The sequence below is a fragment of the Babylonia areolata genome, chromosome 1 (assembly GCF_041734735.1).
Source record: "Babylonia areolata isolate BAREFJ2019XMU chromosome 1, ASM4173473v1, whole genome shotgun sequence".
NCBI lineage: Eukaryota > Metazoa > Mollusca > Gastropoda > Neogastropoda > Buccinidae > Babylonia > Babylonia areolata.
Window position 1 is genome coordinate 51904938 of NC_134876.1, and position 8047 is coordinate 51912984.

Consider the following 8047-nt stretch of genomic DNA (forward strand, 5'->3'; position numbering starts at 1 on the left):
TCCAAAACCAAGGGCTGTAGTATGCAAATGTTCGGAAACCATGCAACTTGTCTGTAATGCGGGATCTGGAGCATGTCTGTGACAGATGAAGAACGTAAGGCAGGGCGGGGTGGGTTGTAAATTTTGACTAGGCCAGAAAAGTACCACGGTGCAGAATCATTCAATGAACTGAAACATATGCAAGCTATTTTAAAACTCGATCCTTTCAAATATTGCCAATTAGACGAATGACAAAAAAAAGGAAAAAAAAAAAGAAGAAAAAAAAGGTAGACACAAGGCATGCCTGTCATCCCACTTGTTTAATTATGTTACATGTCCGCCTTTTATCAGGCTAGTTCTTCAAAGCTGCAAACAAACAAAAATCACTCTTTAAATAAGCTATAGGATATTACACATACATGTTTATTTTCATAGAACTTTGCACCGTTACACTTATTGACCTGGTATTGGGAAAGAAGAACAAATGCTGACGAATTTCGCAAGAGTCGTAGGTGTAACGCTGCCATGATGTAAGTCCAAAGCACTCAAACACTGACGCCCACGGACTGTCGGCAGGTTTACATGACAGGACGGTTTATCTGAAACACGAACTGACCTTCGTTTCGTCTTGTTTTCGTGTGCACGAAAAGTATCACCTGCACCCACCCGACTACTTTGTCTCCTTTTCATCTCTATCCCATCAACCCTCCCCCTGCCCCTCCCTCCCCCATTTGCCTCTCTGATACAATGCAAAAGAATATATAATGCAAATGTGACATGTGAAACACATAGCTTCAAGACAAAATGGTTACCATATTTATCTTCGTTTGAAACAAATATATAAAACACGTTCATCAACAGTTAAGATACTTAAACTGTATTGTGTAAATCTCCAGAATGCTTTTGTCTGAACTTAATGGTGCATTTTTTTCAAGTAGTCTGCTGTTGGAAAGAAAGTATGTATTGTGTTAGGGTATATGGAAACGATTTATTTTAAGTGGAATGGGTGTTGTTGTTATTTTTTTTCCTTATATTTGATGATACATCTCACGCTTTGAGGTCGAGTGACGCGTTCCTTGATGAGGCTGTTAGTGTGCTGCTTAACCTGGGGTTTTCTCAGCAGGGAATGTGTGCTGTTTAGCTGGAACTGTTTAGATGGCTGTATGAGTGATTGGAGATGCTTAGTGCTTGGAAGGAACTACTTAGAGCTTACAAGGAAATACTTATAGCTTAGCAGGGAATGTGTGTTGCTTACGGATTCGTAGAAAGTATGAGTTGCTTAGGGCGCAGATCTGTTTGAGTCCGTGCTGCTTTGTTGACATCCGTGATGATTGGTGTTTGTGAGGTGTGAAGTTGTTGACATACGTGATGATTGGTGTTTGTGAGGTGTGAAGTTGTTGACATCCGTGATGATTGGTCTTTGTGAGGTGTGAAGTTGATGACATCCGTGATGATTGGTCTTTGTGAGGTGTGAAGTTGTCAAATTATTCATTCATTTATTTATTTCATTTTATTTTATTTCATCCTTATGTATTATTATTATTATGATTATGATTATGATTATGATGATGATGATTATCATTATTATTATTATTATTATTATTATTATTATTATTATTATTATTATTATTATTATTATTATTATTATTATATTTTAATTCATTTTAATTTTTCTTTTCTGTTTTATTTTTTTTTAGTTTTCATTTACTTCCTTTTCTTCTTCTCTTTTTTTCCCTTTTTTTCTCAAGGCCTGACTAAGCGCATTGGGTTATGTTGCTGGTCAGGCATCTGCTTAGCAGATGTGGTGTAGCGTATATGAATTTGTCCGAACGCAGTGACGCCTCCTTGAGCTACTCATACTGATACTGATGTTTAGTACTGCTTATTTTCTGTCCTTTTTCCTGCGAATTTGGTCATCTACCCTCTGATCCCCCCCTCCCCCCCTCCCCATTTTATTTACAGTCATTCGCGTTCTCGACATGGTCCTAACTAACTGCATGTCGTTCTTTATGTGTGTTTTAAATCTAATCACACACACACACACACACACACACACACACACACACTTTTATATATATATATATATATATATATGCTCATTTGTCTGTTGAGAACTGTTGTCTGTCTGTCCTGCTCTCTCTGTTTCTGACTTTCTGTTTCTCTATCTGTCTGTCTGTCTCTCTGTTTCAATAAGTGGTTAAAAACACCATCGTGGCTCTTTTCCAGTCCTGTCTTACTTTCTTGAGGTGCGGAGTTAATCTACGTCTGATGTCTCTTACTCCCTTGGAAAAGTCCTCACCAATGATTATATTTGTACCTTTCAGTTTACCCTTATCTTTCAGGATATTTACCTTTTGTCTGTAAAAGGTACAGCAGGCAATCACTGGGGAGTCAGGCCTGGAACTCAGCAGGTGAACCCTGTCGAACTCCACACGTCAGTCATGTCCAGGTTGTCAGTGAGGAGGTCCTGCACCAGGCCCTCGCAGTCTGCACTGGTCTTTTTGTCTCTCCGGGGAAGGCCGTAAAAGAGGAGGTTGTTACACTTGGCGCTTGTTCATTTCTATGCATTCTATTCTTACTTATCTGTCAATGAAAATGGATAAGCATTTGAAATATATCACAACTAGGTTCAGATTAGGAATTTCCGACATATTTCTTCATCAGTATAGTTATCGAAAGTCCAGTGTCTCTGATCTTAGTTGTCCCTTATACAGACGTGCTGAAGAAACCGAACTCCACTTTGTTTTGTGTTGCCCAGCTTTGAATGACCTTAGACATAAGTTTATTCCACGAAAATGTTATAGAGACCCTACTTTATTTCGACTTGCCATGCTTCTGTCATCAGCTAACGAAACTATTATAAAACAATTTCCTATTTACTTATATAATGCTTTTAAGTTTCGCAGTGTATTATGTAGTTAATTATTATTAGTTGTGTATTATCCAGTTTGTAGATTATCATTTGCAGTTTATCATTTGCTTTTGTGATTTGATTTTGTTGATTCACACTACCCCCTTCATGAGGGGCCATGACCTTTATTGAATAAACTATCCGTATATATATCTGTTTGGTTTACTTTGTGTCCTCTTCCGCTGTCTCTAAATTTGAAATCTGAAAGCTTTGAGATAAACTTTTTTAAACTACAGAAAAAGTTACTCTTGTTGATTTTTTCCTACTTTTTTCATGATTTCATTTTTGGAAAGTATCATACTATGATGAAGTATTCACCCGAAATCGGAATCAACCCCACCCAAAGCAAATTACCCACTTAATGTACCCAGATAGGGTTCTCTCTCTCTCTCTCTCTCTCTCTCTCTCTCTCTCTCTCTCTCTCTCTCTCTCTCTCTCTCTCTTTCATGTCTATCTGTTTTACTCCCTCTGGATGTCTGTCTTCTGTCAGTGTTTATCTGAACGACAGAGAGAGAGAGAGAGAGAGAGAGAGAGAGAGAGAGAGAGAGAGAGACAGAGATACGGATACGGATACGGATACGGATATTTTATTCAATAAAGGCCATGGCCCCTCATGAAGGGGGTACAGTGAATCAACATTCAAAATCAAAACCTTGCAAATGACAGAATTGCACGAAGAGAGAGAGAGAGAGAGAGAGAGAGAGAGAGAGAGAGAGAGAGAGAGAGAGAGGGTGGGGCTGAAAGAGAAGGGAGAGAGGTACGCACGTGAAACAAAATTGTCCACTAAGTTTTACAAGCAGTTGGGAAATCATTTTCAAGAAAGAGATGCATCAGCGACGAGACAGAATTGATAGAGGGATGGACGGATGAATGGGTGGATGGGTGAATGAAAATGAACGAAAGAACGAATGACTGAATGTTTTCTCTCCTCCAAATTACCTTTTGACTGTTAGCTTCTAATGCTGTTTTTCCCCCCTACCACGAACCTCAAGTTACAGTTCAGTTTTGGTATCCCTATTCGACACCTGTCAGCTCCTGTGAAGCCTCCATGTTGGCAGTAACACGAGACGAAAATCAAGGCCCTTAATCCACTATTTCAACTCGGCAATTAGCTCCCTTATGCGCTACAAATACGCGGGAACTTAAAGGGTCTGGGTTTTCTTTCTAAACCGTAGCTCTGTCTCCAAGGGATATGGAGAGGCGGCTTCAGACCAACAGGCTTGTGACAGCTGCTGCGTTTCGAACTGTGTTTACGAACGTAGGGGAGAGGTGGCTCTGTAGTGTGTTAAGACAAACTAGAGAGTTGACGCTATGCTGTTTTAGGATAGAGAGTTTGCACTGTGCTGTTTTAGGACGTACCAGAGAGGTGGCACTGTACTGTTTTAGGACGTACCAAAGTGGTGACACTGTACTGTTTTAGGACGTACCAGAGAGGTCACACTGTACTATTTTAGGACGTACCAAAGAAGTAATACTGTACTGTTTTTGGACGTACCAGAGAGGTGACACTGTACTGTTTTAGGACGTACCAGAGAGGTGACAATATACTATTTTAGGACGTGACACTGTACTGATTTAGGACGTACCAGAAAGGTGACACTGTACGGATTTAGGACGTACCAAAGAGATGACACTGTACTGTTTTAGACGTACCATAGAGATGACACTGTACTGATTTAAGACGTACCAAAGAGGTGTCACTGTACTGATTTAGGACGTACCAGAGAGGTGACACTGTACTGTTTTAGGACATACAAGAGAGGTGGCACTGTACTGTTTTAGGACGTACCAACACACACACACACACACACACACACACACACACACACACACACACACACACACACACACACACACACACACAAACGGTATAGAGACACATACACACGAATCCGTCAGCAAGTGCAATCAGTGTACTGGATCTACTGCACAACACAATATCATAATCATTTTGCTTCATTTCTTGTTTGTCTTTTTCTTTTCTTTTTTCCAATTGCAGTTATGCATTTCCTCCATCAACCCGCTCCTTTTTAAATGACTATAATGATAATTTTATAATGGTAAAAGACCTTGGACTTCCGTTATTATCCTTACCAGTGCAGTTCCCATCGTTTCATTTCAGCGACTCAGGTTGACCATGACGCTTCAGCCGCACTTGCTATTCATATACAGCGTTCAACAAGTTATGTTTGGTAAAGATAGTTACTCTCCATTGCCACATTATTGGTTATGATAATACGCACGACGATATACGGAGTGCAACGGCTTAAATATTTCAGTAATTATTTGCCGTTTAGGCATATTAAACCGTTGCTGTGAACACGCAAGACAATATCTTCATAACTGTATAGCCTCAAACAACTTCGTACTAAGAAAACCAATTATTTGTCACTGGCACATTTCTGCATCACCACGGTCATACAAGGCGACAATGCCATCAACGGCACGGCAACAAGATGATGGTTACAGCAGTTCACTTGACTGGGTACATGTCTGCGTCACGAGGATTTCACGAGGATTATAAATATATATATATATATATATATATATATATAGAGAGAGAGAGAGAGAGAGAGAGATAGGTGTGTGTGTGTGTGTGTGTGTGTGTGTGTGTCTGTGTGTCTGTGTGTGTCTGTGTGTGTCTGCGTCTGTGTGTCCTTTCTGGAACACTCATGAGGATTTCATGGGTGCATTGTGAACTTTACGTGTACGATTTCCCGTCTCCCTCTATTTCTAGGCTTAGTGTCACTCGTGAAAATTGTTAACATACTTGTTCAACATGTTGTATATTTTATCGTACTAACCCCCATCACACTGCTCCTCATCCTTTCATGGCCTCCCCCCAAGCCCCTGTCTCTTCCTCTCTGCATCTGTCTTTCCCTCTCTTTTCTTGCATGTTAAACACACACATCTGTCTGTTATCTGTCCTTCACGGTCCATGGATCACTTGCCGCACACGGCGCACGTGACGACCTTGTGGGAGAGGTAGGGGCCGCAGGGGAGGGAACTGCCGCACTGGGTGACGGTGTAGGTCAGCAGCTTTCCCAGCCGGTCATCCCCGCTCAGCGGCCGGCTGTCCATCAGGGAGTCCACACAGACGAACTGGGACCCCGAGGCCTTGGTGAAATCGCCGGCCATGAGGTACCCGGAGTAGAGGAGGTCCCACCCGTGGCTGCAGACGTCTGTCCCCGGGATCATGAGGGTGGAGAGGTAGCGGGAGCGGCACACGGTGCACACCGGGTCGTAGCCGTCGTGCGAGTCGTCAGTGTCATACTGCGCCCCGTACAACACGGCCCTCTCGGAGGGCGGGTCCATAGTACTGAAGACCGGCTCCATCGTCAGGCACAGGAAGTTGGTGGCTGCCCCCGGGTGGTTCCACGGCGCCCCGCCCATCACGCCAGAGTAGACCAGCTCCGAGGCGTTGCCGCCGCAGTAGGAGGCGCCCCAGTGCACGTAGGTGGAGCCCTGGGACTGGGGCTGGGGGACTGTGTCCCGGAGTGCCCGGACCTCCGCCTCAACCTGCAGCACGTGCTGACCTATTTGGCTGAGCACCGCGTTGCACGGGCCCTCACAACCCTGTGTGTCCGCCGCACGGGGCACGGCGTGGTGAGGTGTGGAGGTCACGTTGTTCCCTCTGTGGGTCGTCGGTTCCGGGGACGACAAGGTCCGAGGCTCGACCTGTGATGGATCTCGGAGCCGTTGGAGATCCTGTGTGTACTGCGCCCACAGCTGGCTCTGATGGGACAGCTTCGCTTTTTGCTGACGTAACAGTTTGTCCTGATGACGTAACAAGCTGTCCTGCTGACGCAGCCGTTTGTCTTGGTGAAGAAGCTGGCTGTCCTGACGACGCAGCAGGTTTCTCTGGCCGGCCAGTTTTTCCTCCTGCTGACGAAGGAGCCGTTCCTGGCGGGCAGTGGTCAGCTGCTGCTGGTTAAGGAGCCGTTCCAGCCTGTCCAGTCTGTCGTGGACCGTTGAGGCCCCTGTCTCCTGAGGTCCGTCCTTGGCGGACCGTCCACTGTCCCACAGCGCTGCCAGCACCAGCACCACCACACACACTGCCTTCATCGTGTTGCTTTCTCTCCACAGGGCAACGTGAACTGTCACTGACAACTGGCGTCTGTCCCTTGTTGGACCTGGATCGGCCAGTACAGAGATAAGAGTGGCCCTGGGGTGGTTCGTGCGCGTGTGGTATACTGGGCTTCTTGACAAGTGTACACAGTAAGCCAATGATTGATATTTGCACAAGAGCACGCTTTATACGCTTCTGCTCGTTGTGCTCAGTGTTTCATTGCTGCGTAGTATCAAACGAATATATTTTCTTTAAACGAAAGAAAGAATGAAAGACCTTATAGATTTCTCTGACAATGACACGTTTCTACATTTTTTTTCTTTTATAATGTTGTCGCCCAACTCTTCCCACTCCCTTTTGGCCCCCTATCCCCACTCCCCTTCCCCCGTACCCTCCCTGACACACTCCCCCCTGCCCTGCGCACCGGTGTTCAGTTTTAGTTTTATTTATATGATAGAGAACATCTAGTTACTCAGACACTTTGAATTAAAATACTGAAAGTTTCCGTTCAAACTCCACCGAAGATTTTGTGCTGATTATTCAACTTGACTTTTTTTTCTTTCTTTTTTCTGCCCCAACATCTGCACCGTTTCAATGGCATTACTCACACGCCGCTCATTCAGAGTCCCCCACTACAGCCACACCCGGGCTCGTCTGCCACTTTCCCAGTACCAGCAGTCCACAGGGAGCCATCGATGTTAGGTTGCCAGGAGGCCACACACCAGAGGAGACCCTGCACCCTTCACCTTGACTTGTTCAAAGCATGAGCAGGCACTCTCTCTGCTGACTACACTTCGTTTATCAAGCCGCACACCTCTCTCGAGTCAAACAGGACTAAACAAAACAAAAACAAAACAAAAAAAAACTACAGGTGTGTATGTATGTTTGAGGGATACAAAAACATCAGAAGCTAAAATTCGAGTGATGGAAGGGGGATTTTGGGTGAAGGGGTCATCAGTCATACTGCCAGTAAAAAAATAATAATAAAAGAAACAAGATACCCACTACAGAGAGGTATATCACCTGAGTAACTGAAGTTACAAATTGCTGGGAATCATACAAAACACCACTGACATTGCCGTGTTTTT